Source organism: Somniosus microcephalus, unplaced genomic scaffold (assembly GCF_052327205.1).
Source record: "Somniosus microcephalus isolate GS21.2 unplaced genomic scaffold, FLI_Smic_1.0 unresolved_chr9, whole genome shotgun sequence".
Lineage (NCBI taxonomy): Eukaryota > Metazoa > Chordata > Chondrichthyes > Squaliformes > Somniosidae > Somniosus > Somniosus microcephalus.
This window is the reverse complement of record NW_028225187.1, coordinates 9499070-9525612: the sequence shown is the minus strand read 5'-3', so window position 1 is coordinate 9525612 and position 26543 is coordinate 9499070. Positions and strand designations below refer to the sequence as shown.

Sequence of the window (26543 nt, the reverse complement as noted above, 5' to 3'; positions counted from 1 at the left end):
GTTTGGACCCACGCAGCTTCTCATTTGCTTCGAAATCGGTGCCTCTGCTGTGAACACTCTGGCACATAATCACATGGGTTCATGTGGAATAATTGCAATTGCAAACATGTTCGTGTCTGTCTCTGTGGCGCAATGGGCCAGCACGTTCGGCTGTTAACTGAAAGGTTGGTGGTTCGAGCCCACCCAGAGACGTGAGTAACTTTTAATTTTTGCAAACGCATCTACTGTTTAAAAATGGAGTCTTTGATTCCGTGAAATGAACAGTGGTGAGCATACTGCTGCTGCCTTCCTGTTTCCAATGGGAACAATCGCTTCATCGATCAGTCTTCTGCCAGGCAGCATGGATATTCTACATCCCTTATACCAATACTCCAAGTGCAGCGTTCTTGCATTAAAATCCAGCAGGAAAATCGGCCACAGTGGATAATCCATTCTGAAAACCCTTTTCTACACTTTCCTCAGGTTTACACATACATGGATTAGAATGGAAAGCTTGCAACTATTACAATTGCCAGAGAACTGCAGCTTCCTTGCATCGCTCTGCACCCTGATCACATGACAACAACCAACCAATCACATAGAGCGGCGCGAGAACACCCCCATTGAATGTGTCTAATCAGGGCCTGAGGATTGAACTGCTCTGTCACATGCAGTTCCAGGAAGTTGGAGGACTCAGCTGTGAGCGGATGACTTGTTGCTGTCGCTCGCGCCGCGGTCGAGAAGCGAGCAGCCCCTGCAATCTCTTGTTTTCAGCCAAATGTTAGAGGTATGAATTTCTAATGACAAAATCTTTGACGCTAACTGATTTGGTTGCTGTATTTGAATGCGGTTTAGTGCCTCTCACGGGCCTTGTGATTTTCTTTTTGCGTAAGGTTTGCAGTGTGTGATCGCTTAACATTTTGCGACTGAAATTAAATGCAATATCTGATTCAAATTGTTGCTTCATATGGCGTTCGGTCAAATTGAGCAAATTCGACACTACCAACGGGATTCAAATCGCCTTTTCTCTTGTGTGCTGCTTTTATCCCTTTGTATGGCCGCGTGCCTCAGGGAATGTGGTTGGAGAATAAATCTTTGGCTGCATTGTTTTTCCTGCTGGTTGTCCATCCAGCTAAACATAGTTTTCTGTGGTGAAATGAATTCAGCAGATGCTACGAAGGAAGAACACATAAATTCTTTCATGGCTTGACTGGGCGGATTCTGAGAGGTTGTTTACCCTGGCTGTGGAGCCCGAACTAGGGGTCAAAGTTTCAGAATAAGGGGCCGGCCATTTAAGATTGAGATGAGGAGAAATTGCTTCATTGTAAGGGTTGTGTATCTTTGGAGTTTTCTAACGCAGAGGGCTGTGGTGGTTCAGTCGTTGAGTACATTACTAACTGAGATGGATATGTACATTACGGAAATCAAGGTATATGGGGCAAGGTCGGTAACTTTCAGTTGAGGTAGAGGATCAGCCATGATCTTATTGAATGGCGGAGCATGATCGAGGGCCGCATGGCCAAATCCTGCTCCTATTTCTTATGATCTAATGTAGCGATTTAGGCCGACCGTGTTGAGAACTGTGGCTCGTCTGCCTTAGTTCATTAAAAAAGCATCGCAGTAGGAAGCAGCATCAACTGGAAGATGGCTGCGCGGAAGACGTGCATTTTCTTCAATGGGTTGCAAAATAAAATATTTTCGACGGTTAAAATTGCTTTGACGGTTTCAAGAGCGTTAAATAACGTAGTATTCTCCTTTGGCTTAGGCCTCTCGTAATGTCATAATGGGGTGAAGTGCTTGTTATACTTTCTGCTTGAAACTTTGTTTGATTGCAGCTTTGAATCTCGGCAGAGGAACCGAAAGGCAGCAGTTCAAATTAAGTAAAAAGCGATCATTTGGGACGACGTCCTCGGTGCCATAGTCGGCAGGATTCGAAACTGCGCGGGGAAACCCCAATGGATTTCTAGTCCATCGACCTTAGCCACTCGGCCACGACTACCCTGACAGTGGTTTGGACCCACGCAGCTTCTCATTTGCTTCGAAATCGGTGCCTCTGCTGTGAACACTCTGGCACATAATCACATGGGTTCAAGTGGAATAATTGCAATTGCAAACATGTTCGTGTCTGTCTCTGTGGCGCAATGGGCCAGCACGTTCGGCTGTTAACTGAAAGGTTGGTGGTTCGAGCCCACCCAGAGACGTGAGTAACTTTTAATTTTTGCAAACGCATCTACTGTTTAAAAATGGAGTCTTTGATTCCGTGAAATGAACAGTGGTGAGCATACTGCTGCTGCCTTCCTGTTTCCAATGGGAACAATCGCTTCATCGATCAGTCTTCTGCCAGGCAGCATGGATATTCTACATCCCTTATACCAATACTCCAAGTGCAGCGTTCTTGCATTAAAATCCAGCAGGAAAATCGGCCACAGTGGATAATCCATTCTGAAAACCCTTTTCTACACTTTCCTCAGGTTTACACATACATGGATTAGAATGGAAAGCTTGCAACTATTACAATTGCCAGAGAACTGCAGCTTCCTTGCATCGCCCTGCACCCTGATCACATGACAACAACCAACCAATCACATAGAGTGGCGCGAGAACACCCCCATTGAATGTGTCCAATCAGGGCCTGAGGATTGAACTGCTCTGTCACATGCAGTTCCAGTAAGTTGGAGGACTCAGCTGTGACCGGATGACTTGTTGCTGTCGCTAGCGCCGCGGCCGGGAAGCGAGCAGCCCCTGCAATCTCTTGTTTTCAGCCAAATGCTAGAGGTATGAATTTCTAATGACAAAATCTTTGACGCTAACTGATTTGGTTGCTGTATTTGAATGCGGTTTAGTGCCTCGCACGGGCCTTGTGATTTTCTTTTTGCGTGCGGTTTGCAGTGTGTGATCGCTTAACATTTTGCGACTGAAATTAAATGCAATATCTGATTCAAATTGTTGCTTCATATGGCGTTCGGTCAAATTGAGGAAATTCGACACTACGAACGGGATTCAAATCGCCTTTTCTCTTGTGTGCTGCTTTTGTCCCTTTGTATGGCCGCGTGCCTCAGGGAATGTGGTTGGAGAATAAATCTTTGGCTGCATTGTTTTTCCTGCTGGTTGTCCATCCAGCTAAACATAGTTTTCTGTGGTGAAATGAATTCAGCAGATGCTACGAAGGAAGAACATATAAATTCTTTCATGGCTTGACTGGGCGGATTCTGAGAGGTTGTTTACCCTGGCTGTGGAGCCCGAACTAGGGGTCAAAGTTTCAGAATAAGGGGCCGGCCATTTAAGATTGAGATGAGGAGAAATTGCTTCATTGTAAGGGTTGTGTATCTTTGGAGTTTTCTAACGCAGAGGGCTGTGGTGGTTCAGTCGTTGAGTACATTCCTAACTGAGATGGATATGTACATTACGGAAATCAAGGTATATGGGGCAAGGTCGGTAACTTTCAGTTGAGGTAGAGGATCAGCCATGATCTTATTGAATGGCGGAGCATGATCGAGGGCCGCATGGCCAAATCCTGCTCCTATTTCTTATGATCTAATGTAGCGATTTAGGCCGGCGGTGTTGAGAACTGTGGCTCGTCTGCCTTAGTTCATTAAATAAGCATCGCAGTAGGAAGCAGCATCAACTGGAAGATGGCTGCGAGGAAGACGTGCATTTTCTTCAATGGGTTGCAAAATAAAATATTTTCGACAGTTAAAATTGCTTTGACGGTTCCAAGAGCGTTAAATAACGTAGTATTCTCCTTTGGCTTAGGCCTCTCGTAATGTCATAATGGGGTGAAGTGCTTGTTATACTTTCTGCTTGAAACTTTGTTTGATTGTCGCTTTGAATCTCGGCAGAGGAACCGAAAGGCAGCAGTTCAAATTAAGTAAAAAGCGATCATTTGGGACGACGTCCTCGGTGCCGTAGTCGGCAGGATTCGAACCTGCGCAGGGAAACCCCGATGGATTTCTAATCCATCGCCTTAACCACTCGGCCACGACTACCCTGACAGTGGTTTGGACCCACGCAGCTTCTCATTTGCTTCGAAATCGGTGCCTCTGCTGTGAACACTCTGGCACATAATCACATGGGTTCATGTGGAATAATTCCAATTGCAAACATTTTCGTGTCTGTCTCTGTGGCGCAATGGGCCAGCGCGTTCGGCTGTTAACTGAAAGGTTGGTGGTTCGAGCCCACCCAGAGACGTGAGTAACTTTTAATTTTTGCAAACTCATCTACTGTTTAAAAATGGAGTCTTTGATTCCGTGAAATGAACAGTGGTGAGCATACTGCTGCTGCCTTCCTGTTTCCAATGGGAACAATCGCTTCATCGATCAGTCTTCTGCCAGGCAGCATGGATATTCTACATCCCTTATACCAATACTCCATGTGCAGCGTTCTTGCATTAAAATCCAGCAGGAAAATCGGCCACAGTGGATAATCCATTCTGAAAACCCTTTTCTACACTTTCCTCAGGTTTACACAGACATGGATTAGAATGGAAAGCTTGCAACTATTACAATTGCCAGAGAACTGCAGCTTCCTTGCATCGCCCTGCACCCTGATCACATGACAACAACCAACCAATCACATAGAGTGGCGCGAGAACACCCCCATTGAATGTGTCCAATCAGGGCCTGAGAATTGAACTGCTCTGTCACATGCAGTTCCAGTCAGTTGGAGGACTCAGCTGTGACCGGATGACTTGTTGCTGTCGCTAGCGCCGCGGCCGAGAAGCGAGCAGCCCCTGCAATCTCTTGTTTTCAGCCAAATGCTAGAGGTATGAATTTCTAATGACAAAATCTTTGACGCTAACTGATTTGGTTGCTGTATTTGAATGCGGTTTAGTGCCTCGCACGGGCCTTGTGATTTTCTTTTTGCGTGCGGTTTGCAGTGTGTGATCGCTTAACATTTTGCGACTGAAATTAAATGCAATATCTGATTCAAATTGTTGCTTCATATGGCGTTCGGTCAAATTGAGGAAATTCGACACTACGAACGGGATTCAAATCGCCTTTTCTCTTGTGTGCTGCTTTTGTCCCTTTGTATGGCCGCGTGCCTCAGGGAATGTGGTTGGAGAATAAATCTTTGGCTGCATTGTTTTTCCTGCTGGTTGTCCATCCAGCTAAACATAGTTTTCTGTGGTGAAATGAATTCAGCAGACGCTACGAAGGAAGAACATATAAATTCTTTCATGGCTTGACTGGGCGGATTCTGAGAGGTTGTTTACCCTGGCTGTGGAGCCCGAACTAGGGGTCAAAGTTTCAGAATAAGGGGCCGGCCATTTAAGATTGAGATGAGGAGAAATTGCTTCATTGTAAGGATTGTGTATCTTTGGAGTTTTCTAACGCAGAGGGCTGTGGTGGTTCAGTCGTTGAGTACATTCCTAACTGAGATGGATATGTACATTACGGAAATCAAGGTATATGGGGCAAGGTCGGTAACTTTCAGTTGAGGTAGAGGATCAGCCATGATCTTTTTGAATGGCGGAGCATGATCGAGGGCCGCATGGCCAAATCCTGCTCCTATTTCTTATGATCTAATGTAGCGAATTAGGCCGGCGGTGTTGAGAACTGTGGCTCGTCTGCCTTAGTTCATTAAATAAGCATCACAGTAGGAAGCAGCATCAACTGGAAGATGGCTGCGCGGAAGACGTACATTTTCTTCAATGGGTTGCAAAATAAAATATTTTCGACGGTTAAAATTGCTTTGACGGTTTCAAGAGCGTTAAATAACGTAGTATTCTCCTTTGGCTTAGGCCTCTCGTAATGTCATAATGGGGTGAAGTGCTTGTTTTCTTTCTGCTTGAAACTTTGTTTGATTGTAGCTTTGAATCTCGGCAGAGGAACCGAAAGGCAGCAGTTCAAATTAAGTAAAAAGCAATCATTTGGGACGACGTCCTCGGTGCCGTAGTCGGCAGGATTCGAACCTGCGCGGGGAAACCCCAATGGATTTCTAGTCCATCGCCTTAACCACTCGGCCACGACTACCCTGACAATGGTTTGGACCCACGCAGCTTCTCATTTGCTTCGAAATCGGTGCCTCTGCTGTGAACACTCTGGCACATAATCACATGGGTTCATGTGGAATAATTCCAATTGCAAACATTTTCGTGTCTGTCTCTGTGGCGCAATGGGCCAGCGCGTTCGGCTGTTAACTGAAAGGTTGGTGGTTCGAGCCCACCCAGAGACGTGAGTAACTTTTAATCTTTGCAAACTCATCTATTGTTTAAAAATGGAGTCTTTGATTCCGTGAAATGAACAGTGGTGAGCATACTGCTGCTGCCTTCCTGTTTCCAATGGGAACAATCGCTTCATCGATCAGTCTTCTGCCAGGCAGCATGGATATTCTACATCCCTTATACCAATACTCCAAGTGCAGCGTTCTTGCATTAAAATCCAGCAGGAAAATCGGCCACAGTGGATAATCCATTCTGAAAACCCTTTTCTACACTTTCCTCAGGTTTACACATACATGGATTAGAATGGAAAGCTTGCAACTATTACAATTGCCAGAGAACTGCAGCTTCCTTGCATCGCCCTGCACCCTGATCACATGACAGCAACCAACCAATCACATAGAGCGGCGCGAGAACACCCCCATTGAATGTGTCCAATCAGGGCCTGAGGATTGAACTGCTCTGTCACATGCAGTTCCAGTAAGTTGGAGGACTCAGCTGTGACCGGATGACTTGTTGCTGTCGCTAGCGCCGCGGCCGAGAAGCGAGCAGCCCCTGCAATCTCTTGTTTTCAGCCAAATGCTAGAGGTATGAATTTCTAATGACAAAATCTTTGACGCTAACTGATTTGGTTGCTGTATTTGAATGCGGTTTAGTGCCTCGCACGGGCCTTGTGATTTTCTTTTTGCGTGCGGTTTGCAGTGTGTGATCGCTTAACATTTTGCGACTGAAATTAAATGCAATATCTGATTCAAATTGTTGCTTCATATGGCGTTCGGTCAAATTGAGGAAATTCGACACTACGAACGGGATTCAAATCGCCTTTTCTCTTGTGTGCTGCTTTTGTCCCTTTGTATGGCCGCGTGCCTCAGGGAATGTGGTTGGAGAATAAATCTTTGGCTGCATTGTTTTTCCTGCTGGTTGTCCATCCAGCTAAACATAGTTTTCTGTGGTGAAATGAATTCAGCAGATGCTACGAAGGAAGAACATATAAATTCTTTCATGGCTTGACTGGGCGGATTCTGAGAGGTTGTTTACCCTGGCTGTGGAGCCCGAACTAGGGGTCAAAGTTTCAGAATAAGGGGCCGGCCATTTAAGATTGAGATGAGGAGAAATTGCTTCATTGTAAGGGTTGTGTATCTTTGGAGTTTTCTAACGCAGAGGGCTGTGGTGGTTCAGTCGTTGAGTACATTCCTAACTGAGATGGATATGTACATTACGGAAATCAAGGTATATGGGGCAAGGTCGGTAACTTTCAGTTGAGGTAGAGGATCAGCCATGATCTTATTGAATGGCGGAGCATGATCGAGGGCCGCATGGCCAAATCCTGCTCCTATTTCTTATGATCTAATGTAGCGATTTAGGCCGGCGGTGTTGAGAACTGTGGCTCGTCTGCCTTAGTTCATTAAATAAGCATCGCAGTAGGAAGCAGCATCAACTGGAAGATGGCTGCGAGGAAGACGTGCATTTTCTTCAATGGGTTGCAAAATAAAATATTTTCGACAGTTAAAATTGCTTTGACGGTTCCAAGAGCGTTAAATAACGTAGTATTCTCCTTTGGCTTAGGCCTCTCGTAATGTCATAATGGGGTGAAGTGCTTGTTATACTTTCTGCTTGAAACTTTGTTTGATTGTCGCTTTGAATCTCGGCAGAGGAACCGAAAGGCAGCAGTTCAAATTAAGTAAAAAGCGATCATTTGGGACGACGTCCTCGGTGCCGTAGTCGGCAGGATTCGAACCTGCGCAGGGAAACCCCGATGGATTTCTAATCCATCGCCTTAACCACTCGGCCACGACTACCCTGACAGTGGTTTGGACCCACGCAGCTTCTCATTTGCTTCGAAATCGGTGCCTCTGCTGTGAACACTCTGGCACATAATCACATGGGTTCATGTGGAATAATTCCAATTGCAAACATTTTCGTGTCTGTCTCTGTGGCGCAATGGGCCAGCGCGTTCGGCTGTTAACTGAAAGGTTGGTGGTTCGAGCCCACCCAGAGACGTGAGTAACTTTTAATTTTTGCAAACTCATCTACTGTTTAAAAATGGAGTCTTTGATTCCGTGAAATGAACAGTGGTGAGCATACTGCTGCTGCCTTCCTGTTTCCAATGGGAACAATCGCTTCATCGATCAGTCTTCTGCCAGGCAGCATGGATATTCTACATCCCTTATACCAATACTCCATGTGCAGCGTTCTTGCATTAAAATCCAGCAGGAAAATCGGCCACAGTGGATAATCCATTCTGAAAACCCTTTTCTACACTTTCCTCAGGTTTACACAGACATGGATTAGAATGGAAAGCTTGCAACTATTACAATTGCCAGAGAACTGCAGCTTCCTTGCATCGCCCTGCACCCTGATCACATGACAACAACCAACCAATCACATAGAGTGGCGCGAGAACACCCCCATTGAATGTGTCCAATCAGGGCCTGAGAATTGAACTGCTCTGTCACATGCAGTTCCAGTCAGTTGGAGGACTCAGCTGTGACCGGATGACTTGTTGCTGTCGCTAGCGCCGCGGCCGAGAAGCGAGCAGCCCCTGCAATCTCTTGTTTTCAGCCAAATGCTAGAGGTATGAATTTCTAATGACAAAATCTTTGACGCTAACTGATTTGGTTGCTGTATTTGAATGCGGTTTAGTGCCTCGCACGGGCCTTGTGATTTTCTTTTTGCGTGCGGTTTGCAGTGTGTGATCGCTTAACATTTTGCGACTGAAATTAAATGCAATATCTGATTCAAATTGTTGCTTCATATGGCGTTCGGTCAAATTGAGGAAATTCGACACTACGAACGGGATTCAAATCGCCTTTTCTCTTGTGTGCTGCTTTTGTCCCTTTGTATGGCCGCGTGCCTCAGGGAATGTGGTTGGAGAATAAATCTTTGGCTGCATTGTTTTTCCTGCTGGTTGTCCATCCAGCTAAACATAGTTTTCTGTGGTGAAATGAATTCAGCAGACGCTACGAAGGAAGAACATATAAATTCTTTCATGGCTTGACTGGGCGGATTCTGAGAGGTTGTTTACCCTGGCTGTGGAGCCCGAACTAGGGGTCAAAGTTTCAGAATAAGGGGCCGGCCATTTAAGATTGAGATGAGGAGAAATTGCTTCATTGTAAGGATTGTGTATCTTTGGAGTTTTCTAACGCAGAGGGCTGTGGTGGTTCAGTCGTTGAGTACATTCCTAACTGAGATGGATATGTACATTACGGAAATCAAGGTATATGGGGCAAGGTCGGTAACTTTCAGTTGAGGTAGAGGATCAGCCATGATCTTTTTGAATGGCGGAGCATGATCGAGGGCCGCATGGCCAAATCCTGCTCCTATTTCTTATGATCTAATGTAGCGAATTAGGCCGGCGGTGTTGAGAACTGTGGCTCGTCTGCCTTAGTTCATTAAATAAGCATCACAGTAGGAAGCAGCATCAACTGGAAGATGGCTGCGCGGAAGACGTACATTTTCTTCAATGGGTTGCAAAATAAAATATTTTCGACGGTTAAAATTGCTTTGACGGTTTCAAGAGCGTTAAATAACGTAGTATTCTCCTTTGGCTTAGGCCTCTCGTAATGTCATAATGGGGTGAAGTGCTTGTTTTCTTTCTGCTTGAAACTTTGTTTGATTGTAGCTTTGAATCTCGGCAGAGGAACCGAAAGGCAGCAGTTCAAATTAAGTAAAAAGCAATCATTTGGGACGACGTCCTCGGTGCCGTAGTCGGCAGGATTCGAACCTGCGCGGGGAAACCCCAATGGATTTCTAGTCCATCGCCTTAACCACTCGGCCACGACTACCCTGACAATGGTTTGGACCCACGCAGCTTCTCATTTGCTTCGAAATCGGTGCCTCTGCTGTGAACACTCTGGCACATAATCACATGGGTTCATGTGGAATAATTCCAATTGCAAACATTTTCGTGTCTGTCTCTGTGGCGCAATGGGCCAGCGCGTTCGGCTGTTAACTGAAAGGTTGGTGGTTCGAGCCCACCCAGAGACGTGAGTAACTTTTAATCTTTGCAAACTCATCTATTGTTTAAAAATGGAGTCTTTGATTCCGTGAAATGAACAGTGGTGAGCATACTGCTGCTGCCTTCCTGTTTCCAATGGGAACAATCGCTTCATCGATCAGTCTTCTGCCAGGCAGCATGGATATTCTACATCCCTTATACCAATACTCCAAGTGCAGCGTTCTTGCATTAAAATCCAGCAGGAAAATCGGCCACAGTGGATAATCCATTCTGAAAACCCTTTTCTACACTTTCCTCAGGTTTACACATACATGGATTAGAATGGAAAGCTTGCAACTATTACAATTGCCAGAGAACTGCAGCTTCCTTGCATCGCCCTGCACCCTGATCACATGACAGCAACCAACCAATCACATAGAGCGGCGCGAGAACACCCCCATTGAATGTGTCCAATCAGGGCCTGAGGATTGAACTGCTCTGTCACATGCAGTTCCAGTAAGTTGGAGGACTCAGCTGTGACCGGATGACTTGTTGCTGTCGCTAGCGCCGCGGCCGAGAAGCGAGCAGCCCCTGCAATCTCTTGTTTTCAGCCAAATGCTAGAGGTATGAATTTCTAATGACAAAATCTTTGACGCTAACTGATTTGGTTGCTGTATTTGAATGCGGTTTAGTGCCTCGCACGGGCCTTGTGATTTTCTTTTTGCGTGCGGTTTGCAGTGTGTGATCGCTTAACATTTTGCGACTGAAATTAAATGCAATATCTGATTCAAATTGTTGCTTCATATGGCGTTCGGTCAAATTGAGGAAATTCGACACTACGAACGGGATTCAAATCGCCTTTTCTCTTGTGTGCTGCTTTTGTCCCTTTGTATGGCCGCGTGCCTCAGGGAATGTGGTTGGAGAATAAATCTTTGGCTGCATTGTTTTTCCTGCTGGTTGTCCATCCAGCTAAACATAGTTTTCTGTGGTGAAATGAATTCAGCAGACGCTACGAAGGAAGAACATATAAATTCTTTCATGGCTTGACTGGGCGGATTCTGAGAGGTTGTTTACCCTGGCTGTGGAGCCCGAACTAGGGGTCAAAGTTTCAGAATAAGGGGCCGGCCATTTAAGATTGAGATGAGGAGAAATTGCTTCATTGTAAGGGTTGTGTATCTTTGGAGTTTTCTAACGCAGAGGGCTGTGGTGGTTCAGTCGTTGAGTACATTCCTAACTGAGATGGATATTTACATTATGGAAATCAAGGTATATGGGGCAAGGTCGGTAACTTTCAGTTGAGGTAGAGGATCAGCCATGATCTTATTGAATGGCGGAGCATGATCGAGGGCCGCATGGCCAAATCCTGCTCCTATTTCTTATGATCTAATGTAGCGATTTAGGCCGGCGGTGTTGAGAACTGTGGCTCGTCTGCCTTAGTTCATTAAATAAGCATCGCAGTAGGAAGCAGCATCAACTGGAAGATGGCTGCGCGGAAGACGTGCATTTTCTTCAATGGGTTGCAAAATAAAATATTTCCGACGGTTAAAATTGCTTTGACGGTTCCAAGAGCGTTAAATAACGTAGTATTCTCCTTTGGCTTAGGCCTCTCGTAATGTCATAATGGGGTGAAGTGCTTGTTATACTTTCTGCTTGAAACTTTGTTTGATTGTCGCTTTGAATCTCGGCAGAGGAACCGAAAGGCAGCAGTTCAAATTAAGTGAAAAGCGATCATTTGGGACGACGTCCTCGGTGCCGTAGTCGGCAGGATTCGAACCTGCGCGGGGAAACCCCAATGGATTTCTAGTCCATCGCCTTAACCACTCGGCCACGACTACCTTGACAGTGGTTTGGACCCACGCAGCTTCTCATTTGCTTCGAAATCGGTGCCTCTGCTGTGAACACTCTGGCACATAATCACATGGGTTCATGTGGAATAATTCCAATTGCAAACATTTTCGTGTCTGTCTCTGTGGCGCAATGGGCCAGCGCGTTCGGCTGTTAACTGAAAGGTTGGTGGTTCGAGCCCACCCAGAGACGTGAGTAACTTTTAATCTTTGCAAACTGATCTATTGTTTAAAAATGGAGTCTTTGATTCCGTGAAATGAACAGTGGTGAGCATACTGCTGCTGCCTTCCTGTTTCCAATGGGAACAATCGCTTCATCGATCAGTCTTCTGCCAGGCAGCATGGATATTCTACATCCCTTATACCAATACTCCAAGTGCAGCGTTCTTGCATTAAAATCCAGCAGGAAAATCGGCCAGAGTGGATAATCCATTCTGAAAACCCTTTTCTACACTTTCCTCAGGTTTACACATACATGGATTAGAATGGAAAGCTTGCAACTATTACAATTGCCAGAGAACTGCAGCTTCCTTGCATCGCCCTGCACCCTGATCACATGACAACAACCAACCAATCACATAGAGCGGCGCGAGAACACCCCCATTGAATGTGTCCAATCAGGGCCTGAGGATTGAACTGCTCTGTCACATGCAGTTCCAGTACATTGGAGGACTCAGCTGTGAGCGGATGACTTGTTGCTGTCGCTAGCGCCGCGGCCGGGAAGCGAGCAGCCCCTGCATTCTCTTGTTTTCAGCCAAATGCTAGATGTATGAATTTCTAATGACAAAATCTTTGACGCTAACTGATTTGGTAGCTGTATTTGAATGCGGTTTAGTGGCTCGCACGGGCCTTGTGATTTTCTTTTTGCGTACGGTTTGCAGTGTGTGATCGCTTTACAATTTGCGACTGAAATTAAATGCAATATCTGATTCAAATTGTTGCTTCATATGGCGTTCGGTCAAATTGAGGAAATTCGACACTACGAACGGGATTCAAATCGCCTTTTCTCTTGTGTGCTGCTTTTGTCCCTTTGTATGGCCGCGTGCCTCAGGGAATGTGGTTGGAGAATAAATCTTTGGCTGCATTGTTTTTCCTGCTGGTTGTCCATCCAGCTAAACATAGTTTTCTGTGGTGAAATGAATTCAGCAGATGCTACGAAGGAAGAACATATAAATTCTTTCATGGCTTGACTGGGCGGATTCTGAGAGGTTGTTTACCCTGGGTGTGGAGCCCGAACGAGGGGTCAAACTTTCAGAATAAGGGGCCGGCCATTTAAGATTGAGATGAGGAGAAATTGCTTCATTGTTAGGGTTGTGTATCTTTGGAGTTTTCTAACGCAGAGGGATGTGGTGGTTCAGTCGTTGAGTACATTCCTAACTGAGATGGATATGTACATTACGGAAATCAAGGTATATGGGGCTAGGTCGGTAATTTTCAGTTGAGGTAGAGGATCAGCCATGATCTTATTGAATGGCGGAGCATGATCGAGGGCCGCATGGCCAAATCCTGCTCCTATTTCTTATGATCTAATGTACCGATTTAGGCCGGCGGTGTTGAGAACTGTGGCTCGTCTGCCTTAGTTCATTAAATAAGCATCGCAGTTGGAAGCAGCATCAACTGGAAGATGGCTGCGCGGAAGACGTGCATTTTCTTCAATGGGTTGCAAAATAAAATATTTTCGACGGTTAAAATTGCTTTGACGGTTCCAAGAGCGTTAAATAACGTAGTATTCTCCCTTGGCTTAGGCCTCTCGTAATGTCATAATGGGGTGAAGTGCTTGTTATACTTTCTGCTTGAAACTTTGTTTGATTGTCGCTTTGAATCTCGGCAGAGAAACCGAAAGGCAGCAGTTCAAATTAAGTAAAAACCGATCATTTGGGACGACGTCCTCGGTGCCGCAGTATTCGAACCTGCGCGGGGAAACCCCAATGGATTTTTAGTCCATCGCCTTAACCACTCGGCCACGACTACCCTGACGTGGGTTTGGTCCCACGCAGCTTCTCATTTGCTTCGAAATCGGTGCCTCTGCTGTGAACACTCTGGCACATAATCACATGGGTTCATGTGGAATAATTCCAATTGCAAACATTTTCGTGTCTGTCTCTGTGGCGCAATGGGCCAGCGCGTTCTGGCTGTTAATTGAACTGTTGAGTGGCTCGAGCCCATCCAGGAACGTGAGTAGCTTTTAATTTTTGCAAACTTATCTATTGTTTAAAAATGGAGTCTTTGATTCCGTGAAATGAACAGTGGTGAGCATGCTGCTGCTGCCTTCCTGCTTCCAATGGGAACAATCGCTTCATCGATCAGTCTTCTGCCAGGCAGCCTGGATTTTCTGCTTCCCTTATATACCAATATACCAAGTGCAGCGTTCTTGCATTAAAATCTAGCAGGAAAATCGGCCACAGTGGATAATCCATTCTGAATACCATTTTCTACACTTTCCTCAGTTTTACACATACATGGATTAGAATGGAAAGCTTGAAACTATAACAATTGCCAGAGAACTTCAGCTTCCTTGCATCGCTCTGCACCCTGATCACGTGACAACAACCAACCAATCACATAGAGCGGCGCGAGAACACCCCCATTGAATGTGTCCAATCAGGGCCTGAGGATTGAACTGATCCGTCACAAGCAGTTCCAGTACGTTGGAGGACTCAGCTGTGAGCGGATGACTTGTTCCTGTCGCTGGCGCCACGGCCGAGAAGCGAGCAGCCCCTGCAATCTCTTGTTTTCAGCCAAATGCTGGAGCTATGAATTTCTAATGACAAAATCTTTGACGCTAACTGATTTGTTTGCTGTATTTGAATGCGGTTTAGTGCCTCGCACGGGCCTTGTGATTTTCTTTTTGTGTACGGTTTGCAGTGTGTGATTGCTTAACATTTTGAGACTGAAATTAAATGCAATCTCTGATTCAAATTGTTGTTTCATATGGCTTTCGGTCAAATTGAGGAAATTCAACACTACGAATGGGATTCAAATCGCCTTTTCTCTCTTGTGCTGCTTTTGTCCCTTTGTATGGCCCCGTGCTTGTCACAAAATCTTGGACGCGAGCTGGTTTGGTTACTGTGTTTGAACATTAATAAATAGATACAAAAGGAAAATACTGTGGATGATGGAAATCTGAAATAAAAAAAGAAAATGCTGGAAATACTTAGCAGTTCAGGCAGAATCTGTGGAGAGAGAAACAGTGTTAACGTTTCAGGTTGAAGACCCTTCGTCAGAACTGCAATAAGCTGGAGACCGATGTTTCTTGGAACACACCGATTGCAAATTTAATTAATAATTTATCCCAAAATCAACAGCACGAGTAAAACAGATCATTAACACATTGTTGCTTGTGGGACATTTTATGCGCAACTAGGCTGCAGCCTTTCCAACATTACAACAATAACTTCGCTTCAAAATGCTTCATTGGTTGTAAAGCGCTCTGGGACATCTTGAGGAGCTGAAAGGCACTAAGGCAATGCAAGTCTGATCAGAGCGTGCGAGCATGAGGGGAAACATTGCAAGTTGACAACAAATAATATCATGACAACCGTCGGCAGAATGTCAGTGAGAGGAAAGATATCGTGTTTGAGGGAAGAAATAAAAAATGGTAGAAAGAAAGATAATCATTTCCATAGGGACATATTGCAGAATGTTGCCAATTGTTATAATAAAATTCAGAGCATAGCCGACACATTTGATCTTCCTTCTACTGCTCTCACAACTGAACTATTCCTGCCGCATTGAGATTGAAATTTACCATTTGTATAAGAGGAGAGAATATTAGGGGATATTTGCCCTCCTAATCAAAAGTTCCTCAGACTAATGGAATTTAAACAACATCTGACCCTCATCCTGATCATGGAGACCAGCTCACCACCTGTTTATAGATAATGAATATTCCCTTAACCTTGTCTTAATGTAAAGTTCACTGTCTTGCTAGGTCAGGTTGAGAATATATTCTTGTAATATTGAACCAATTGGAGTGCAGGAGCAGATGGGATCCGCTGTTCAACCGGGAAGTTTGGTAGGGCGAACGGGGAAGCGGCTGAGAGATGGTGGGTTTGAGAGTGGCAGCAAACATGGCGCGGTCAATAGATTGTAAATAATGGAAGAAATGTTTAACCGAGGCCTGAGACGCTGGAACTCATAAAATAACGTTTTGCTGAAAATGACGGTGTTAAAAACAATATTTGGAAATGCGGGGTATTGAACCCAAGAATTCATACATGCATGCACTCTATCACTGAGTTACAGCCTCAGCAGATGTTTTGCTGTGATGTAGGACAGAAGGACCGGCAGTATTATTTTTCTAATCTCCCTTTGTGTTCCAAGTCTGTGCTGAAGTAGGTGAAGAGAAGAATTCTGGCCTCATCACTCCAGGAACAGAGAAAGGGGAAATGAGAAGGATGACTTGCGGCATTAATGTGCATCTTCCCTCAAGGAAAAAGTAGACTGAGAGGAGACCTCATATAGGCCTTTAACATTATGGAGGGGTTAAAATATTACATCACAACAGGGGCCATTCGGCCTGTCGTGCCTGTGCCAGCTCTTTGAAAGAGCTGTCCAATTTCATCCAATAACCCAGCGTTCTTCCCACCACCCTGCGAGTTATCTTCAAGTAAATGTCCAAATGCCTTTTGAAGTTTCTGTCGAATCTGACTCCACTGCCATTTTAGGTAAAGTGGTCCTGCTCTTAACAACCGCCTGTGCGCCAATATATATTACACCCATTACCTCTGGTTACCATTTCACTTGTCAGAGTATCCCCACATGCTCTATCATACCCCCTCATGTTATTGAATATCTCTATTAAGCCTCCACTTAAACGTCTCTGCTCCAGGAGAACAATCCGAGGTTCTCCAATCTCTCCACATAACTGAAATCCCTTAACCCTGGTACCATCCTAGTAAATCTTCTCTGCGCTCCCTTCAAGGCCTTGCAATTCTGGCCAAAGTGTATGTCCATAATTGAAAACAATACTCCAGCTGAGACTAACTAGTGTTTTAAGAAGGTTTAGCATAACTTCTTTACTTTTCTTCTCTATTGCTCTATTGAAAAAGCCAAGCATCCCATATGCTTTTTAACAGTCCTCTAATCGTATCCTGCCACCAGCAAAGATTTGGCACATGCACATCCAGGTCTCTCTGTTCATGCACCCGTTTAAAATTGTACTATTTCTTTCATATTTCCTCTCCATATTCGTCCTTCCAAAATATATCACGTCACACTTCTTTGCATTAACTTCCATCTGCCATGTGTTTTCCCATCCTTCTTGAAGGCGATCAGAGATTCAGCACCCACAACACCGACTGGCAAAGCATTCCTGAGGCTCAACGCTCTCTGGGAACAGTAACACCGCCTAAAATCCAGTCTATTCCTCCCTCTGTGTCACGCTGAGAATATATTCTTGTTATATTGATTGGATTCGAGTGCAGGCGCAAGTGGGAGGTGCTGTTCCACCGGTAAGTTTGGAAGGGTGAACGGGGGAGTGGCGGTGAGATGGTGGGCGTGAGAGTGGCAGCAAGGAGGGTGTGGTCGATGGGTTTTAAGAAATGTAAGCAACAAAATTGTACAAGTGGTGGAATCTCTGAGGACGTGAGACACAGCGTGTGTGGAGATGTGTGAGTGAATTGAAATGTCAGCATTGAAAGTTAAAGAGTGGCATAAACACTGTCAAAGCTGGCCAGCCTGCACAGTTTAATGCTTTTAGCGACGAAATTTACAAAAGCCACAATATCTGGCAGCGGTAGGATTAACCACATAACATAAATCCAATAACCCTGGTACCATTCTAGTAGATCTCCTCTGCACCCACGCCAGGGCCTTGCCATCATTCCCAAGGTGTACACCCATAATTGAACAGTCATACATTTCGTCGCTTCACCAACAGCAGTAAACCGTGCAGGGTGAGCGGTTCTGCAAATTATCATGTCACTTCTTCACCATTTGCTCGTGGATGTCCATGCTATCCTTTCCATTCAGTTGTTACTGACAGGCTGAAAAGATTTGCAGAATTCCCTCTGGTCCATAATTGGCCTGAATCCAGCACCGGACACTACAAACACCGTCATCCAACCAACTAAATTCAGACCGTTCACTCACTCGTCTCCACAGCCGCTGTGGCTCACTTATTCAGATATCCAACACTTATACATTATCGTTTCTTCCATTTCTTACAACCACGACGTGCGTGGATTCTTTAGCGCAGTCAAGACCACTTATGGCCCAAGCACACAAGGTCCTATCCCACTGCGGGCCAAGAATAGAGAGGTACTCATCAAAGGCAGGGATGCAGTCAGTGCCCGCTGGAAGGAACACTTCGAAGATCTCCTTAACCGAGACACTTTTTGACGTGAGTTTGCTCAACTCCGCCCTGCGGCATGCTACCTGCCAACATTTCCGCTCAACCCCAGACCGGCATGTGATTGAAAAGGCCATCTGACAACTGAAGAACAGCAAGGCCTCAGGAGCAGATGGAATCCCTGCCGAGGCACTAACGCATGGCAGAGAAGCACTACTGGCTCGAATTCATGAACTAAATTCTCTTATCTGGAAGTGGCCCAAAGCGCTGTACAGCCAATGCAGTTCTTTAAAGTGTAGTTCCCGTTGTGATGTTGGAAATGCCGCAGTCATTATGTGCACAGCAAGCTCCCATAAGCAGCAATGTGATAATGACCAGATATCTCTCTTTTCCTTCATAATGTTACTTTAGGGATAAATAATGAATTAAATTTGCAATTGGTGTGTTCAAACATTCATCTATTTATTGACTCACACATCTCCACGCGGGCTCTATCTCACTAACTCTGATTCCACCACTTTTACAATTTTGTTGCTCCTTGCTGCCACCATCTCACCGCGGCCTCCCTGTTTGCCCTTCCAAACTTACCGGTTGAACAGCACCTCCCATCTGCTCCTGTGCTCCATTCCGAGTAATATATCAAGAATATATTCTCAAGCTGACACAGCGGGAGGAATAGACTGGATTTTAGGCGGTGATACTTTTCCAGAGAGCAGTAATGCGTTGCACTCCGGTTTTGTGGGTGCTGACTCTCTGATCGCCTTCAAGAAGGATGGGAAAACACATGGCAGATGGAAGTTAATGCAGAGAAGTGTGACCTGATATATTTTGTTAGGGTGAATGAGGAGAGGCAATATGAAGGAAATAGTAGAATTTCAAAGGGTGCATGAACAGAAAGACCTGGAGGTGTATGTGCACAAACCTTTGAAGGTGGCAGGACACGGCTGTTAAAAAGCACACAGGATGCTTGGCTTTATCAATAGAGAAATAGAGAAGAAAAGTAAAGAAGTTATGCTAAATCTTCCTAAAACACTGGTTAGCCTCAGCGGGAGTATTATGCTCAATTATGGGCATACACATTGGGAAGGATGGCAAGACCTTGGCGATGGTGCAGAGGAGATTTATTAGAATGGTACCAGGGTTAAGAGATTTAGTTTGTGGAGAGTTTGGCGAACCTGGGATTGTTCTCCTTAAAGCAGAGACGGTAAAGGGGAGGCTGAATAGATATATTCAAAAACTTGAGGTGATTTGATAGGTCAAGTAGGAAAACTATTTCCTGACAATTAGAATGGTAACCAGAGGTCAAAGATGTAATATATATTGGCGCACAGACGGTTGTTATGTGCAGGAATGCATTACCTCAAAAGGTATTCAGATTCGAAGCAACTTCAAAAGGCAATTGGACATGTTTTTGAAGAGAACTAGTCTGCAGGCTTGTGGGGAAAACGCTGGGGTGTGGGACGAAATGGGACAGCTCTTTCAAAGAGCCGGCACAGACACGACAGGCCAAAGGGCCCCTGTTGTAATGTAACATTCTATGACTTTAACTCCTCCAAAATGTTAAAGGCCTACATCAGCTCTCCTCTCAGTCTACTTTTTTCCTAGAGCGAAGAGGCCAAATAGTTCCCGAAGATTTCCTTCTCATTTCTCCTTCCTCTGTTCCTGGAGTGACGAGGCCAAAAAATTCTTCTCTTCACCCACAGTTGCATCAGGTGCTCCTTCTTCAGCACAGACTTAGAAAGCAAAGGGTGATTAGAAAGAAAAGGCTGCCAGGTCTTCTGTACTACATTACAGCAAAGCATCAGTTGTGGATGTAGCTCAGTGGTAGATGATCGTCTGTCCTTCCTAGGGTCCTACCATTCTTTCTGTGTTACATTGCCTTCTTAGTCCTCCAAAAATGCATCACCTCGCAATTTTCAGGCTTAAATTCAATTTGCCACTGTTCTGCCCACCTAAACATCCCGTTTATATCGTTCTGTAGCCAGCGGCTTCCCTCCTCGCTATGTACCACTCCAACAAGTTTCGTCTCATCTGCAAACTTAATGATCATACCTCCTACCTTCATATCTAAATCATTAATGTACACTACAACAGCAAAGCAACTTACACAGATCCCTGCGGTACACCAATGGACACAGACTTCCAGTCACAAAAGCAATTTTCGGTCATCATACTCTGCCTGCTGCCACTAAGCCAATTTTGGATCCAATGAGCCAAATTGCCCTGGATCATAGGGGCTCTTACCTTCTTGACCAGTCTCCCATGTGGGACTTTGTCAAAAGCCTTACTGAAGTCCATGTAGACTATATCAACTACACTACACTCATCCACACGCCTAGTAACCCCCTCGAAAAATTATATCAAATTGGTTAGATATGATCTCCCCCTGACAAAGCCATGCTGACTACCCTTGATTAATCGTTGCCTCTTCAAGTGGAGACTAATTCTGTCCCTCAGAATGTTTTCAAATATTTTCCCTACCACTGGTGTTAGAATCACTGGCCTCTAATTCCCTGGTTTAACCCTACTACCCTTCTTGAATAATGGTACAATGTTAGCTGTCCCGCAGTCCTCTGGCACCTGCCTTGTGGCCAGAGAGTTTCTGAAAATTGGTTTCCGAACCCATGCAATCTGCTCACTAGCCTCAAACAGCAAACTGGGATACTACTCGTCTGGGACTGGGGATTAACCACATTTAAGCCGGATAAAACTGCGAGTACCTCCTCCTTCTCAATACTAATTTGTTAAAGTATATCAAAATGGCTCTGCCTGATTTCTATGCCTATATCGTCCTTCTCCATATTTAACACAGATGCCAAATATTCATTTAAATCCTCACCTGCATCTTCAGATAATCCATTCTGAAAACCCTTTCCTACACTCTCATTAGTTTTACACTAACATAGATAAGAACGGAAACATAGAAACATAGAAGATAGGAGCAGCAGTAGGCCATTCGGCCACTTGAGCCTGCTTTGCCATTCAATGCGATCATGGCTGATCATCCAAATTCAGTACTCGATCCCTGCTTTCTCCGCATACCCCTTGATCACTTTATCCTTAAGAAATATATCCAACTCCTTCTTGAATATATTTAATGTATTGGCCTCTACTGCCTTCTGTGGTAGAGAATTCCACAGGTTCACCACTCTCTGGGTGAAGAAATTCCTCCTAATTTCTGTCCTAAATGGCTTACCCCATATCCTTAGACTGTGACACCTGGTTCTGAACTCCCCGACCAGCTTGAAGCAATAACAATTGCCAGACAATTTTAGCTTCCTGGCATCACCCGCACCCTGATCACGTGGCAACCACCAACCAATCACATGCAGCGGCGCCAGAATGCCCCCATTGAATGTGTCCAATCAGGGCCTGAGGATTGAGCTGCTCCATCACAAGCAGCTCCAGTACGTTGGAGGAATCGGCTGTGAGCGGATGACTTGTTCCTGTCGCTGGCGCCGCGGCCGAGAAGCGAGCAGTCCCTGCAATCTCTTGTTTTCAGCCAAATGCAAGAGATATGAATTTCTAATCACAAAATCTTTGTCGCGAGATGATTTGGTTGCTGTATTTGAATGCGCTTTACTGACTCGCATGGGCCGTGTGCTTTTGTTTTTCCATGCAGTTTTCAGTGAGTGATCGCTTAAAGTTTTGAGACTGAAACGAAGTGCAATGTCTGATTCAAGTTGCTGCTTCATATGGTGTTCGGCCAAATTGAGGCAATTCGACACTACGAAAGGGATTGAAATCGCCTCTTCTCTCGTGTGCTGCTTTTTTCGCTTTATACGGCCACCTGCGTGCCAGAAAAAGTGGTTGGAGAATAAATCTGCAGCTGCATTCTATTTCCTGCTGCGTGTCCATCCAGTTAAACATTGTTTTCTGTGGTGAAATGAAATCAGCAGATTGTACGAAGGAAGAACATATAAATTCTTTCAGGGCTTGACTGGGCGGATAATGAGAGCCTTTTTGCCCTGGCTCTGGAGCCCAGAGCTAGCATTCAGTGTTTCAGAATAAGGGGCCGGCCAATTTGGATAGAGATAATGAGAAATTTCTTCATTCTAAGTGTTGTGTATATTTGGAATTCTCTACTGCAGAGGGCAGTGGCTGTTTAATCATTGAGTACATTCCTAACTGAGATGGATTTGGACATTACGGGTATCAAGGTATATGGGGCTAAGTCTGGAAGCTTCAGTTGAGGTCGAGGATCAGCCGTGATCTTAATGAATGGTGGAGCAGGCTCGAGGGCCGAATGGCCAAATTCTGCTCCTATTTCTTATGTTCTCTGTGGTGTATTTGCCTTTAAGAGCCCCTGTGTACTGTAATGCTGGTAGTGGCCACTCGGGCTATATAAGCCTGTATAGTGTCTTGTATCTGTTAGTTCACCTCCAGAGTTTGTCCAGTAAACACCTGTAAACCAACTCCTGCATTCCGTGTCTCCATTAACACACAGATACAACAGTGGCGACGAATTGGAAACGGACTTACCTGCAATTCGGCAGCACCTCAAGGAGATCGATTCCTCAGACGAAGGAAGAAGAATAAAAGAAAAATAAAGAAAAAACTGTGGTATCACCAGCTAGCCAGGCTGGTGGCAGGTACTGCAATAATCCTTCCTGCGCGGCGGGCTGGGGCTCGATCGGCTGGCTCTACAGCGGCGCCAAGCAGTCAAGGCTCAGGCAAACAGAGACGAAGGGTGGAGCACTCGGGAGAAGGCCAGCTCTGCAAAGCTGGTCGGCGTTCGGACCATGCAGAGGGAGGGGAAAGTCCCAGAGAGTCCGGCGGGAACAAGTCTCCGACTATAAAAAATATTTGTATAAATAAAAACCGCGGAGAACAGCGTTGTCAGCAGCAACAGCGGCGGGAAAGCGTGGGAGGCACCATTTTTTTTTCTCAGCAAGGAAGAAAGGAAAGCGCTGGAGGCGCCATTTTTTTTCAGGATGCCTAAGACTGGCAATATTATTATTTTCGACAGTGATGTAGAGGATTGGACCACATATGTGGAAAGAGTGGAGATATATTGCACAGCAAATGAAATAGAGGATGATAAAAAGGCATCGATACTCCTAAATCTAATGGGCGCAAAGGAATATGGGCTGTTACAAAACTTAATCACTCCAGCCAAACCGATGGACAAGAATTTTAAGGAAATTGTTGATACCCTATAGAAACACTTAAACCCAACACCGCTGCTGATAGCGGAATGGTTCAAATTCTTCAGGAGGAATCAGCACAAGAATGAAAGTAACGCTGATTACCTCACCGAATTAAGGAAGCTATCAAAGCACTGCCAATTCGGAGCAGGACTGGGAGATTCTCTTCGAGACAAATTCGTCTGCGGTCTCCTAAGTGAAGGAACACAGAAAAGGCTACTTTCTGAGAAAGATTTAACACTGGACAAGGCTTTCAGTATGGCTGTATCATACGAGGCAGCAGCGAGATGAGCTGCAGAGATACAGCAAAAGCCACAGGATTTCGGCACCCATGAAATGACACAGGGTTTCGAGAGATGTTATCGGTGCGGCAGATCCACCCATGACCAGAGGGACTGCTGGTTCAACGACAGAGCATGCAGGCAATGCGGAAAGATGGGACACATTGCACGTGTATGCTGATCTGGAAACAAAAAATCCACTGACAAAAAAAAAATCAATAAAGAAAAGTACAAAAAGGTACAAATGATGACGGACAGTAGCTCCGAAGACCAGAAGAGCGATAGCGACTCCGAAAACAAGAGACGAAGCTGTCTCAAATTAAATAGTGCAATTACCAAAGAAGATTACCAGACCATTTGGGTTACCCTCACGATAGCAGGGTCCCCAGTTAAAATGGAGCTAGATACAGGATCAGCTCTGACCGTCATAAGTCGACAGGATTACGAGCGACTGTTTCCGCATATACCCTTGAAAGACACATCCATTATCTTAAAAACATATATGGGGCAGAAAGTATACCCCAGAGGGAAAATAAGGGTGCCTGTTGTATACAACGGCAAGGAAATACAGAAGTTGTATTTATACGTTCTGCAAAATGGTGGTCCACCGCTGTTGGGACGTGAATGGATCAGAAAGATACGTTTAGACTGGCACTCCATTCAGGCACTGACGGTGACCAGTAAGAAAAAAAATGATGATGACATCATACCTGAACGATTGAAAGACAACTTGGCCAACGCCAAAGAAGTGTTCCAACAGGAACTCGGAGCCTTGAAAGGTGTCACCGCCTCAATAAAGGTGGAAGATGCGGCAATTCCCAAGTTTTTTAAAGCAAGGCCGGTGCCATATGCAATTCGCCCAGCAGTCGAGGCGGAGCTGGAGAATTTGGAAAGGACAGGCATGTTATCCAAGATAGATTGGAGCGAGTGGGCAACACCCATCTTCCCGGTCATGAAGAAAACTTTGAATAATGATAAATCTGAAGAACAAAGAAAAATTCGCATCTGTGGGGACTTCAAGGTGACTGTAAACCCGGTCCTTCACACGGTACAGAAACCTCTACCGAGGATAGAAGATATTTTCACCTCATTATCCGGAGGGAAACGTTTCACAAAAATTGACTTGGCACAGGCATATCTACAGATGGAGGTTGAGGAGGCCTCTAAAAAGTATCTCACAATAAACACACACAAAGGCCTGTATCACTACAATCGACTGGTTTTCGGAGTAGCATCAGCTTCAGCTATCTGGCAAAGAGCTATGGAACAAGTCCTGCAAAGGAATCCTGGGACTCAATGCTACCTAGACGACATCCTTGTAACAGGAGAAAACGACAACGAGAACCTTGCCAATTTGGAGCAGGTGCTCACTAGGCTGAGAGAACGGGGCCTACGAGCAAACCGCCCGAAGTGCGAATTTTTCCAGAAACAAATATCATATTGTGGCCACATAATTAACGAAGAAGGGTTGCATAAGTCACCTGAAAAAATTGAAGCGGTCATAAAAGCCCCAGCACCTGAAAATGTCTCACAATTAAGGTCGTTCCTGGGATTGATAAATTACTATCATAAATTATTACCGAACTTGTCAACTGTTCTGCACCCTCTTAACGAACTGCTACAAACGGGAGTAATTTGGGAATGGAACGAGGACTGTAAACGTGCCTTCCATAAATGTAAAGGATTGATCACGTCCAAGGAAGTTTTGGCTCATTAAAACCCATCACTGCTAATCAGACTGGCGTGCGATGCATCCCCTTACTGCGTAGGAGTGGTATTATCGCATAGATTCCCTGATGGCTCAGAGCGGCCGATAGCTTATGCATCACGCTCATTGAACTCAGCTGAGCATAACTTTGCCCAGATCGACAGGGAAGCACTCAGCCTGGTATGGGGAGTGAAGAAATTCAACCATTACCTACACGGACAAAAAGTTACCTTGTTGACTGACCATCAACCCCTCGTCTCCATATTCAACCCTAAAAAGGGCGTTCCCATTTTGTTGGCACAAAGGCAACAGAGGTGGTCCCTTTTCCTAGGGGCACACCGATATGACATAGAATACAAAGGATCAAAACAGCATTGAAATGCAGACGGTTTTTCGCGTCTACCGTTGCCAATGGTAGAAGAAGCACCTACAGTGGACCCAGTGGAAATGTTCCACTCTACCATAGTAGATTGTCTACCAGTAACAAATTCTGCCATTGAAAAGGAAACGAGAAATGACCCGACTCTCTCACGAGTCTACGATTTAACGGTAAAGGGATGGCCAGCAAATGGCGAACCACTGTTGCCAGCATTCTCACAAACAAGGGAACAGCTGTCAGTGTGCCGAGGAACCTTGATGTGTGGATCCAGAGTGGTGATTCCACCCAAACTCCAGGATAAAGTGCTAAAGGAGCTTCACGAGGGGCATCTGTGTGGAGTGAAAATGAATAACCTAGCCAGAGCGTTTGTGTGGTGGCCAGGTTTCGATGGAGACAATGACCAAGGGCTGTCTAGGATGCCAGAAGGTCCAAAATGCCCCACCACAAGCCCCTCTACATCCATGGGAGTGGTCCTCAACTCCATGGCAAAGGGTACACATCGACTTTGCTGGTCCATTTATGGACTCAATGTTCTTAATCGCGGTTGACGCACACTCCAAGTGGCTGCAGGTAATAAAGATGTCCTCCCCCACCACGGAAAAAACCATCACAGTATTAAGGACCATTTTTGCCAGGAATGGGCTGCCTGAACAGATCTGTTCTGATAATGGACCACAATTTGTGTCCGAAGAATTCAGAAAGTTCTTAAAAAACAATGGGGTTAAGCACTATACATCCGCCCCATACCATCCCGCCACCAATGGATTGGCTGAAAGGTTTGTCCAGACCTTCAAGAAGGCCATAAAGGCTATGGGT

General features: G+C 45.2%; 13 non-coding genes across 13 annotated transcripts; 7 read left to right on the top strand and 6 right to left on the bottom strand.

The window, feature by feature from the left end:
- The first annotated feature begins 118 nt into the window (after positions 1-118).
- On the top strand, positions 119-192 carry trnan-guu (transfer RNA asparagine (anticodon GUU)). The gene has a single exon. It is a non-coding gene; the product is annotated as a tRNA-Asn (tRNA).
- A 1914-nt stretch (positions 193-2106) lies between these two features.
- trnan-guu (transfer RNA asparagine (anticodon GUU)) lies at positions 2107-2180 on the top strand. The gene has a single exon. It is a non-coding gene; the product is annotated as a tRNA-Asn (tRNA).
- A 1703-nt stretch (positions 2181-3883) lies between these two features.
- trnas-aga (transfer RNA serine (anticodon AGA)) lies at positions 3884-3965 on the bottom strand. The gene has a single exon. It is a non-coding gene; the product is annotated as a tRNA-Ser (tRNA).
- A 128-nt stretch (positions 3966-4093) lies between these two features.
- trnan-guu (transfer RNA asparagine (anticodon GUU)) lies at positions 4094-4167 on the top strand. The gene has a single exon. It is a non-coding gene; the product is annotated as a tRNA-Asn (tRNA).
- Positions 4168-5869: 1702 nt separating this feature from the next.
- trnas-aga (transfer RNA serine (anticodon AGA)) lies at positions 5870-5951 on the bottom strand. Its single transcript has one exon. It is a non-coding gene; the product is annotated as a tRNA-Ser (tRNA).
- Positions 5952-6079: 128 nt separating this feature from the next.
- trnan-guu (transfer RNA asparagine (anticodon GUU)) lies at positions 6080-6153 on the top strand. Its single transcript has one exon. It is a non-coding gene; the product is annotated as a tRNA-Asn (tRNA).
- A 1703-nt stretch (positions 6154-7856) lies between these two features.
- On the bottom strand, positions 7857-7938 carry trnas-aga (transfer RNA serine (anticodon AGA)). The gene has a single exon. It is a non-coding gene; the product is annotated as a tRNA-Ser (tRNA).
- A 128-nt stretch (positions 7939-8066) lies between these two features.
- Positions 8067-8140, top strand: trnan-guu (transfer RNA asparagine (anticodon GUU)). The gene has a single exon. It is a non-coding gene; the product is annotated as a tRNA-Asn (tRNA).
- A 1702-nt stretch (positions 8141-9842) lies between these two features.
- On the bottom strand, positions 9843-9924 carry trnas-aga (transfer RNA serine (anticodon AGA)). Its single transcript has one exon. It is a non-coding gene; the product is annotated as a tRNA-Ser (tRNA).
- Positions 9925-10052: 128 nt separating this feature from the next.
- trnan-guu (transfer RNA asparagine (anticodon GUU)) lies at positions 10053-10126 on the top strand. The gene has a single exon. It is a non-coding gene; the product is annotated as a tRNA-Asn (tRNA).
- Positions 10127-11829: 1703 nt separating this feature from the next.
- On the bottom strand, positions 11830-11911 carry trnas-aga (transfer RNA serine (anticodon AGA)). Its single transcript has one exon. It is a non-coding gene; the product is annotated as a tRNA-Ser (tRNA).
- A 128-nt stretch (positions 11912-12039) lies between these two features.
- Positions 12040-12113, top strand: trnan-guu (transfer RNA asparagine (anticodon GUU)). Its single transcript has one exon. It is a non-coding gene; the product is annotated as a tRNA-Asn (tRNA).
- Positions 12114-13804: 1691 nt separating this feature from the next.
- Positions 13805-13891, bottom strand: trnaf-aaa (transfer RNA phenylalanine (anticodon AAA)). Its single transcript has one exon. It is a non-coding gene; the product is annotated as a tRNA-Phe (tRNA).
- Between the last annotated feature and the right edge of the window lie 12652 nt (positions 13892-26543).